Below are 12,237 nucleotides of genomic sequence, written 5' to 3' on the forward strand. Positions count from 1 at the left end.
TTTTTGTATCTATCAGATGATAATTAAATTGGCATCGCAGGAGAGGGTGAAATCCTATGCCAGGTTCACAAGTTGGGGCAAGGTTTCCTGAGCTGAGAAAAAAGACAACATTTAGTCAACTATGGTTGAAGGCGAAGAATGAAATCATTGCATGATTAAACTCCATGGGTTTATTGATAAAAAATTGCCACAATTTTTATGCTGTTTTTTTAGAGGAAATCCGTAGATCTTTCTCTCCAAACTAATCAGAATTGAATACAGATAGGCATTTGTTTCTTTTCAAAATACTAAGGGTGGAAAACATGAGAAGGAAAGTAGACAATTGACCTATCTTCTAATCCAAGGGAGCTGCATCCACATATCCCCATTGATAGCAGCTCATGAAAAAGGGATTATGGATTATTCTTGGCCTACAAAGACATATTTGCGGGGGGGGGGGGGGAATAGACCCTGAAAAAATATCTATAGTGTTTTTTTTTAGGAAGCCTATTATACATTTCTTATAGGTGGCAAAATCTTATTGCTTAATCTCAGCTTCTTCCCATCATAAGTCCTCTTAGGAGGGGAAGTGCCAGATTTCACTCTTAGAGTGAAATTCAGAGAACCAAAGCATCTTTTACAACTTCAGCAATATGAGATTAAAGCAATACATGGCACAATTGTCTTAGACAACTATTAACAACAAAGGACTCCTGCCTTATTTTATTTCAGACTAGCTGATAACCTGGCATTGCCTGCTTATTTATTTATAGGAGGAAAATGTCCAGACCAAACATAATTTCTAATGTTGGATATTCCCCCTTACAAGAGAGAGCCCCCTGTGAAGTACTGTGATGCCATTACCATGGCAACTCCCCTGTGCTGCACAGTAGAAGCCATTTTACTGCAGTACTGTAGAAGCCATTTTAAGGCACAACAGGCTGTATCTTAACAGAACACACATTCCGAGGGGTTTTAGAGGTGTCTTACCCCCCCCCCTCCACAGTATTTGTTTCCAGAGAGTAAGTCATCTGTGTACCAAGTTTGGTTGAAATTGCTCGAGGCGTTCCAGAGTTATGCTGGAACATACACACACACATAGCCATTTTTATATATAGATAGATAAATAGAAGATAAAGCAAACCTTAATTCATGTGATTATTTATCCCAATTTTTTAAAAGGGTTAAAAATGGGTTTTTAAAAGTGATTTTAACTGATTTCTTTATTTCTAAAAATTATAGATAGTTCCAAAACAAAAGCTCTCAAAGGTTAACACTGTACAAATATAAATAAAATCAATACAGAAGCAAACCATCATTTCAAAAGTGGAGAAAAGCATCACATGATAGCTATGTCACAAAATAATTAATCACATTTATATGATCTCACAAGAAATTTACTCTGGGTGGCATACAGCACTTAATAAAAACTAAAGATATATTAAAGCAATTGTTATTAAAATTATAAAAATATGAGATAATTACAGCTAAAATTGTAGTCTAGGTTTTAGGTAGATCTTTGGGGAAAATATTTTATAGCTAGGGGCTACGAAGCTCACTGCACATTCATAAAACATTTGTTTTTAATGTGCTCTTTGTTGTTTAACTATAGAAAAAATGGGTTGTTCTTTTCTACTCTCCAAAACAACTGTTAGAAACACAAATTTTTACTTTTCAACTCTTCTGTCACACACAATATCTTTAAAAGATATAGTTTGTGGCCATTAATGATTCACTGTGAAACAACAACCTCAATTCTACTAATAATATATGGCTATACTTGCAAGACACTTCTGAAAACAAACCCACCAAAGGACTTTGCACTCTGACATATAACAATCTGGGATGCACACATTCCAAAAAAAGATTGGAGGGGGTTGTGTTGTTCTGTTTTGTTTTGTTTGTTTTTACAAAGACAATAATAATACACAGAGAGAAGATCCAGTTTGTTCATCAGCAAAGTTAAACAGTGCTGGAAGAAAAATATCTGACTCTCTCCAGTAGCAAATGACCTACTTGTTTTACTAGGGCAGTTCTTTCAGCTGATATATATGTAAAATGAATGAAATATTCATTCACCCCTCAGAAAAATAAAAACAAATATATAAATATCTTCAAAAGGAGCTTGCAATTTTTGAAAACTATGAACATGAAGAATGTTGCCAGATATTTGTCCATTTAGATTCATATTCCTCCCCCTCCCCCCTCCTCCTCCATAAACTCTGGATATTAATGTATTAAAGTAGAGCAACCATCTTTTCTAACCTGGAGACATTCTAGATACGTAGACCTCTGTTCTCAGAAATTCTAGCCATCTTTCCCATTGTTGAAAATTATAGGATTTGAAATCTGCACATCTGGATTTGTGCATTACACAGGCTGGAAGTTTGAATTGGATTCACCACCTTTTCCTACTTATGGGCTAGTCCTTTTTAAGAATTACACAGGAAGTAGATTCAATATACTTCTCTCCGTTTCAGAAAGAGCTTCGTCTACTGCACAGAGCCCACAGAGAATTTGCCATGGTTGCAAACTTCCCTTTCTTTTAAAACCAATGACTCCTTGGCAGATTTCTTGGAGGGAAAAACCATGACAAACTGTAGGATATGGCTATTTCCAGCAGCCTTTTCCAGCTTGGACACCCTTCAAATTATGAGTGGCTTCCAGTGTTCAGTGCCAAGAATTCTGTGAGATCAAATGAGAGGATGCTCAAGTTGGGGAAGATATACAAATAAGCACTGCATCCCTTTCAAAGTTATTGCAACCTGTGTTGATAATGTTGGACTTGAAATGTATCCTGGGAATATTTGTATTTTCAACACATTAGCCCAAGATCAGCCCTATTAAAAGAAGGCGCTAAACCATTTTGCCACTAGAGTCCTCAATAGATGCTTATTTTGTCCGAATGGATTTGAATAAATGTATTATATGAAAAGAGTACTTGTCAGGCCTGCAGCCATCTTTTCTTTTGGATCTTTGGCTTGCCACACTTTCTAATATTCTACTATGCATTTTCTATTAGGGGAAAATGGGAGGAGGGATTGTACAGAATTAGATGCTATGTAACCATAACAAAATTCTTTCTAGAAAACCAAGGTCATCCTTTGTCTCTGCACCTCTGCACCTGACCGGAACTGGATGGGTGGAACTGCCAGCATGGCAATGGAGGTTTGGACCATGTGATGGACTTGTGGGTGTGGGGGCACAATCTTGAACTTTCAACTGGGTGTGGAAAACCAGGAAGCTTTCAGATTCGGGTTTTCCCAGATGTGCCAACATGGCTCTCGTAATAAATTGGAACTTTGAGCAATACTTTGCCTTGGAGTCTGATTCACTTTTAGATGCTATTTGGAACCCTGACATTCCTACAGTTCAGTGTTAGAGCTCAATTTTTACAGTTGGTCTATCTTAGGTCCAGATGCTGGCATGACTAGCCCTTAATATCTGCTGATGAAAAAGTCCTCTCGCTGCCTAGGACTTTGGAAAACTGCTTCTGGCTGGCGTGAACACAGGAATAAACGAATTAAGCTAGCTTCCCCATCCAAATGCCCATCCATTGTAGTGAATTCCAGCTTCCAGATATTCCCCAGCTGCATGTAATCCATCAACGAAAATGCAAATGTTGGAATTGGAAAAAGCAACAAAGTGTTCATAATTTATTTGGACCAGAGATGGCCAAACTGATATTGTGCTAAATCGTAAAAAGATTTTTGCGGGGGTGTTCATCCTCCCAACCCTGCTCTTTGCCCACAGATTTGAGCAGGAGATGCTGGACGGCATTGTAATTTCTTTCCCTTGCTCTATTCATTGTGTTTGAATAGTTTCTCTCTCTCCTTTTTTTGCTTTTCTTGTAATCTGCTTAACCAGCTCAGCTGGACAAAGATGCAGGAGGGATGATTTTTCTCAGCATCAGATTTGTTCAGTGTAGCTAATAGCATGGTTTTGCCTGTGTTTAATAAAAGCAGGTGACAAGAAAATTCAGGCTAATGAAATTATTTCCTCATTAAAGTGATAGGTTGATTTTCCCCTCATATTTATTCATGCTGCCATGCTTGTCTGTAGCTACGGTCCTTATTATTTCCACTCTTTTGTAAATAGGGGGCAAACTGTCTCTGTCCAAACAATATTTCATGGCTGCTATTGCTGTTTACATGCAACTGCTCTTAAGGTTAGGGAAAGCAGCACAGAGGTGCCAACACTGGCATCTCAAAACTTCTTGAATCCTGCATTGCTACACCAAATAAAGGTGGTTCTTTGCATTGGTGGGTTCTGGATCCCGTTGCAACCAGTACACTGCAACGGGACCAGGCATCCACCATGTGCACTTACTTACTGCCCATGGCACTCCACGATGCTCCAGCTGCTTGGCGGAGTATTTCACAGTTGCTGTACACTCCGTGCACGTGTGCGAAAGCCCCAATCGGCTCAAATACAGGTAAGGAGGGTGGGTGGGCCCGGGCGGGCCCTCCGGAGCACTGTAACCAGAATGGTACCTGGTGCTTCCAGCAGCCACCAGTACATCTGTACCGGGGCGTACTGGTCGTATCCCACCACTGGTTTTTGGGGAAGGCACCAGTGGGGGATTTCCTACAGGTTCAGCCTGGTTCGGCCGAACCAGTAGTAGCTTGGCTGCATGGGTTGCTGGAACTGGCAGCGACCCAGGCCTGCCACCCCCATCCCCCCGAACCAGTTCTCCTGGTGGCACCGTAGGCACTGCCATCTTTTTTTTGGGTTCTGCAAATGAGCAGAAGCATTTTTATAGTACTGTGCATGCACATGTGACGCGTCCCTCAGCGAATTGGCAGTAGTGGCTGCCGGAATCCACCACTGGAAGGCACATGACCAAAGATCAAACTTCCAAGTTCCTGAATGTCATAGCCGGTAGTGGGGGAGAAAATGCAAGGACAAATAAGAATGACAATGTCCTTCATGAAAAAGAGTCATGTATCATTAACATTTGTTTGTCAATCTACAGCTAAGAACAAAAGCTGGCTTTTTCATGGAAAAGAGTTTCTTAAAAAAAATAATCACTTGTTGAAATCTGCAGTGACGTAGCTGCTAAAGAAAGACCTGAGGTTGGCAACCATCAAAGGGTTTGAGGAATAATACTTTTGTCTTATGAGTGGCTATGCTTGTATCATAATGAAGGCAGCTATAATCACTGAAATAATCCTTCAGAATTTTTGCTGTCTTATTACACTTTTCCATTGTATATTACTATTCTCACAGCAATTTCTCACTTAAAAAAAATAAAATGTACGTTTTTTGTGAAGCTCTGAAGAGTAAAAAATAAAATAAAATCCTTGAATCCGTTCATTTAAAAAAAAAAAAACCCGAGAAACTCAGTCTCCTTGGATGACTCAAACTTTGAAAATTTCATCTAATTCCACCAAGAGCTGAAACGTTGATTTATTTTTAAAATAAACAAAGTGAAAACTCCGCAATGTTAAATTAGCTGTACCTGTTTGCCTGAACTTTAATATCTTATAATCCTCTCCGAAGGATTATCATTTCTTTAAAAAAAATGACATTACTTTTTGTAAATTGGAAAACAATAGCAATTCCTGCTTTCTAATGATAATGTATGTAGAATATGGAGATAAAGGTTCAAATCCTGAGTCCGATAGAAAAGGTGCTTCTGCATCAATTAGAAGTCGGTCAAAGTAAGATGCGATCCAACTCTTATGGGCTGTGCCCATCTTCAGAAGAAAAAAAAACACCAACTGGAATGTGAAGAGAGAGACCTAAAAGGTGAACCATGCAAGAGATAGTAGCAGTAAGGTTTCCCCTGTAGAAAGTTAGTACCCACCCCTCTCCTAGAAGAATGAAATATTTTGAGAAATATTAAAAAGGCAGAATATTATATTTTCCTAAAGGAGAAGCATGATCTTGGAAAGCAGCCCCCACCTTTCTTAATAGCCCCAGCAGGACTGGTCCAGCATAGCTGCAAAACAAAAGACCTTTAGTTTCAAGGTGATGTGATTAAGACCTGGCCCTTCAGGACATAATAGGACCATTTAGCAGAAGACACAGAGCTCATTGCATTGCACAATTTCCCAAGGACATTGCATCACTCAGCAAACTTTAACTAATCATGGGAGGTCAGACAAACATGACCCCATAGGAATCTGACAACAGCCAATAGAATACATGTTCTTGCACAGGAACAGGAAGTTCAAGTTCAAAGCCCAAGAGAAGACATTTAAAAAAAACAACCCACTCTCAACTCCATTTTGTCAGCTGCACCAGAGAACCATGTGCTTGGTGATTCTGCTTCACCATTAAACCATCTTTCTAATCAGCCTGCATGTTTCCAGTGTCTTTCTCCCAGCTTGGAACTGAATCAGATGGATATTTCTCCCAACACCGCTATCCAGTCATGTTTTATTCTAGGGGGTGTGCTCATCTCCCTTTCCTAGTCAAGGGAGCCAGAGTTGTCCGAAGATGCTTCCGTGGTCATGTGACCAGCATGATTGTACACCAAGATGCACAGAACACTATTATCCTGCCATCAAATTGGTACCCATTTATCTATTCGCATTTTCATGCTTTCAAACTGTTGGTGGGCAGGAGCTGAGGCAAGTAATGGGAGCTCACCCCATCGCACAGTGCTCAGATCTCAAACCCAGGCTGTCAGCTTTCCAACTGACAAGCTTAGTGTCTTTAACAACTGAACCATCATGCCAACCCCATTCCCCAATTCCCAAACAAAAACAGAAGTCACTCAAAAGAAGAAATGTCTCTCTCCCATACAGAAATAATCCTCCTGAATGAAGATTTAGGGCGAGCTTAGGATCCTCTTTTTGTAATTCAGTATAAAATATCATGATGCTTGTACATTCCCACTTAGGTAAAAAGAAAGTCCTGGAACTTTTAGTAGTCTTGTTTAGAGGTTATTGCCTATTTATCTTCCATGCTGGAGATCCTGGGGCTTTATTGCCGCCTGGCCTTGTGCTGCCATTTTAGAAGTTAAGTGTCAACCCTGAAGCTGGCCTGACTGAGGCCATTTTGAGGCTTCAGGGTTGCCACACTGGAGATGAGGTATAGGGAGGGGGGAATATAGATACCTAGCCAAAACAAAATATTCTCTCCTGGGAACCACAGGTGGCCAGAGAGAGGAAGAATGAAGTTACCAGGCAACCAGATGGCACATTGATTGGACCATGTGAGTGATTGTTTGAGGAAGGGAGAAAACCTTTACTTTTAATTACCATATTTTTCAGAGTATAAAACGCACCAGAGTATAAGACGCACCAAGATTTTGAAGAGTCAAATTAAAAAAAAAGTTTTTGTACTCTGCAGACCTCCCAAAAATGGTCCGTTTTTCATGAAAACGGGGCCAATTTTTTCCTTCAAAAAAAGGGCATGAATAGCCTTTAGGAGGCTTGTAGAGTTCTCCTGGGGAGTGGAGGGGGGCAAAAATGAGCAAAAAATGGCCCGTTTTTCGCAAAAACGGACCCATTTTTTTTTTTAAAAAGGGCATGCTTAGCTTTAGGCTTATAGAGTGCTCCTGGGGGCTGTGGGGGGATTTTTTACCTCCCTAGCCCCCAGGAGCATTCTGAAAGCATCCTAAAAGCTATGCACGGCCATTTTGGTGAAGGGGGCAGGGTTTTGGGAGGCAAAAATGCTGTATTCAGTGTATAAGATGCATCCAGATTTTCAGTCTCTTTTTTGAGGGAAAAAGGTGCATCTTATAATCCGAAAAATATGGTAGGTGAAAACCATAGGAACAGAGTCAGTTTTCACCAGCCTTTGTCAATATGATATATACAATAAAACTATTCTTTAAGGAATCAACCTGCCTCAGTGTTTTGTTTGTTATGGGTGTATTACTTGGAACCCTGACATTGAAGACTTTCATGTGGAGATGGGCTTCATTTGACACTGTTTGCCTCTCTGGTTTACTTTTTAACAACTGCCAAGATCACCAACCTTCATATATAAACTAGAAAATGAGGCACATCTTGAAATATTTCTGAGTTTGGCAAGTATTATTTTTAAAAGGAAAGGAAAAATGTGGACTTCAGGGAGAATTCAGAATGTGGAAGTTTTATCTGTTATTGCTGTTAATTTGTTTTCTAATATCAGAGACTTCCTAAGATCAAAAAAAAAATCATGATGATCTGCTAATTTCAACAGCATTCAGACAAAGAAAATGATTTCGGGTATACTGTAATTATCCAGTATACTAGAAAACTTAACTTTCTCCCTTAGTGCTTTGAGATAGCAAATATCTAACTGCTGGCCTCCCTGTGAGACTTTTCAATGACCCGAATTGCTATGTTTGCATGATATGATTATCCATACTTAGCTTAAATAAGATTAATTGAATGATTAATTGAATGGAATCAATTTTCTGGATTTGTAAAATATACTCAAATTAATCAGCCAGACTGAATTCTACAACACATGGGACTTAAACGTGGAATCTAACTCACCCAGTAGAGAAAAACAGTCCAAATTGCAGAAGCTCCATTTATCTTGTCTCCTGGAAGCTCTTACCAGTTGATTGACCAAACCAAAGTTCTACTAGTCCAGAATTGCCCAAAAGATATTGATGGGAAACCCAAAATAGGACATGGAAAGGAGGAAATTAATTAAATAATTGTTTCTTGTTTGTATGTTTCTCAAGAACATTTTGACATAAGGGAAATCACTTCCGGTTTCCGAAGGCGACGGACGTTGGTCCGCTGTTCGCTTCTCTGGTGGGCTCCTTTTAGGAGCAGAGGGGATCTTGGAGGGACCACCTGCCGTAGGATGGCTTGCTGGAACCCCCCGGATAGGTGGCAGCCATGGGGGGGGGCTCCAGTTTTGCCTTAGGAGCCGGGGAGCATAGGGGGTGCATAACAGCACCTTCGCTGAATGGATTCCGGAAGGAAAGAGTTAACTACATGCAGCAGCTGAAGTGCTGGAGGTGAGAAATTCACTCCAATCTCCTTAATTGCTTTTAACTGACGAGTAGCGGCTTTTTTACAAGTTGTGGATTCAATCTGTTTGAAGTAGGAAGATTGGAGGAGGTTTGTTTTTCTTCTTCTACCCCTCTCAGGCAAAGCGTCATTTGGACTGTCTCTCAATCTCGGAATGGAGATAGAGAGCAAAAAATTGAATTAGCCACTTGAACTAACTATGTGAAAAGATTTATATCATAACTGCAAGAGCTGATTGCTGAGTTGTTTTAAAAGTTTTATGGAAGTTTTTAATATTCTGCTCCTGATCCCAAGGAGGAGCCAAGATGGCCTTCTTCCTTCTTCTTCTTAGCACTTATAAATGAAGTCTGCCTTTTGAAACTACCTTTGAAGAAAGTCTGGCTTTATATTATCCCCCCCCCCCCCGGAAGGACTCTTGGAGCCTCTCCTATTATAAGGTCTTTCTGGATTTGGACTATTTGATTTCCTTTTTTTTTTTTTTTTTTTTTGAGTGACTTCTTGGCTTGGAACTGTGACAGAGGGTTAATTTTCACTTTTGGATTTGCCTGTCTTCTCGGACTCGCTCGGCTGCGTGCTTCACAGACACCATTTCTTTTGCAAAATATTTTTACTCTTTCTGAACTTAGACAATGGGGCCCAGAAAACCACCTACAGGCAAAGCAGCCTCAGCACCAACTTCTACTGCATCCAGTCCAACGATTCAACAAACAAAAATTTCATCATTTTTACAAGAAAAGACTGGAGAGAGTTCAAAAGATTTATCTGTTACTCAAATGTTTCAAGCTATTATGCAGGGACAAAATGAGTTGGAAAAGGAGGTAGCAGATTTTAGAGATGAGCTTAAAAGTGTGCAGCAACAAATAACTGAAAATAAACAGAGAATTGGTGTGCTAGAGGAGGGCGAGGCTGGGCTGTGGAAGGAGGTTAAGGCAATCCAGAAGGGGAATATAGAATTGGAAAATTTTATGGCAAAGATAGAACTTGAAAGAATGTCCTTCTTTCTCAGATTCCAGAACCTACCGGAGATAGAAGATGAAGATCTTAAGGATATTATGAGTACAATTTTAACAGAATATATTAAAAGAGATAAAGAACAGTTGTGGTGGGATCTGGATCTGGTTTATAGGATTAATTCAGCATATGCCAGAACACATAATGTTCCAAGAGAAGTACATGTTAAATTTCTTAGGAAGATCACGAGGGATGAGATTCTAGGGGCTCAGAGAGGGGGGACCACTAAAATATAAAGATAAAGAAATTGCCATTCTTAAGCAAATTCTGAAAAAAATAAGAGATAAGAGGAGGAAGTATTCCTCCTTATCAAAGAAATTATATAATAAGGGAATTTGGTTTAGATGGTTATTGCCAGAAGGAATGCTGATCTTCTGGGAGGGAAACAGAATTAGAATTAACACAGTCATGGAGGCAGAGGCCTTCATTAAAAAACATAGTGCCCTCCTAGAGGACGGAAATATAAGAAGTAGAGAAAAAGGTGACAAAACACAAGACATGAAAGAGGGAGGGGGTGCTGCTCCGTCTGGGGACAGGGGGGAGGGAACAATAACGGAAAGACTCAGGTCACAAAAATAAATATATCTGGAATATCATTTTGATTGTTGATATATTAGAAAGTGGCAAAAGAGATGATTGAACACATGGTTGATACAATGAATAATAAGATGCTGTTTCTGCTTATTTTTTACCTTTTGTTTTTTTTTTCTGTAAAAAGTTGTGAGAATTGGAGAGATTCCTACCTCTAGCATGATGGAGCTGCCAAAAAAAAAATTTTTTTTGTATATCCACCTATCCTTTTCCCCAATTTTTTTAAAAAACCAATAAAATTTTTTTAGAAAAAAAAGAACATTTCGACATAAAGATAGATAGTGGCCTTATTCTCTAATAATTATTCTAAATATTTTTATGCATTTTGTGCACCATTGCCAGTATATGTTGGAAAACACCCAACCAAACAGAGAGGAAGACTTGAGCAGGAGGATTAGCTTTGAATTCTTGTGCAGCCGCAACAGATTCAGGACTGACATACATACACACACACCAAGCACCATAAAGCCTTATCCTTCTGTTCCCAAGAGAAGGCAAGCAGATTGGGGAGATTCCTGTGTATTAGGCAGAATATAATAAAGACTTTAGCTTGAACTTTACACACATGGTTCCTTGTGTCTAACAGTTTGATATCACAGCATCAAAATAAGTGTCATTCTATATTACAAGTCCTCCGGTGGCTACTATGAAATAAGAGAGGAAAAAATTAATGATGATACCTTGGTAGGTCAGCACAACATTCCATAATACCTAAGATCAGGGAAGTCATTGGCCAGGACAATTATTTATGGTGGCTGTTCATGTTTTAGAATGGCCAGAAAACATTCGCCATCTCTTAATTTCAGTACAAGATGAGAAAGACAAATGAAGGTTGTCCTTAGGTGACAGTGTATTTCAATTGCCTACTGTGGATTTTCTTCAGCACCCAATCAAAGCCAAATATCAAGGTCTCATGATCTTTAGTTGATTTAGACAATATGTCTAAATCTGGCTGACCAGAGGAAGACATTTGAGGGGGGGATGCGGAAGAATATTGATACTTCAAGGAATTTAGTAGCACATTTTGATTTTTCTTCATATTAAAAAAAAGTTTAAAAGTTTAAAGCATGCTCTGAGTTAACTTCTTGCTTTTCACTCTTGTTTGCTGAATAAAGGAGAAGGGGAGGGGGAATCTTGCAGCAAATCTGTGAAAGTCTCCGACTTTTGGTTCCCATCCCAGCATCATATGCCACCCAGGCAAAGTCAAATCTAACAGGCTCATGTGCATAGAAGCAGGGCCATGAAGTCATGATGCCAGCTTTTGCTAAGAACTTGTTGTTGTTCTTGGGAGCTTCTGCATTATATTTAGCATTGTGTACTGTGGGAATTGGCTACCCTTGGGATATCTCTGCTATCGCTACTACCCTGTTCCCCCAAAAATAAGACCTCCCCGGATAATAAGCCCAATAGGGCTTTTGAGTGCATGCGCTAAAATAAACCCTCCCCCGAAAATAAGCTGTTCCCTAAAATATTTTAATGCATATGCAGCTGATCCCTGCCATTTCCTAGGGGAAAGGGGGTGAGCATGCGCCACCTGCCCCACATGCACCTGCTATCCATGTGGAATGGCCTCACAGAGGCCATTCAAGCAAATCCTAGCTACCACGCCCCTTCCCTTAGTGGCAATTGCAAAAAGAGCAGGAGGCCCAGAGATGCTAGGGCTAGCAAGAGTGTGCTAGAAACAGAGACAGAAGTTCTGGTTCTCTTTGGATCAGCTGATCCATGGGCT

The sequence above is a fragment of the Natrix helvetica genome (assembly GCF_964273705.1).
Source record: "Natrix helvetica genome assembly, chromosome: 1".
Taxonomy (NCBI): domain Eukaryota; kingdom Metazoa; phylum Chordata; class Lepidosauria; order Squamata; family Natricidae; genus Natrix; species Natrix helvetica.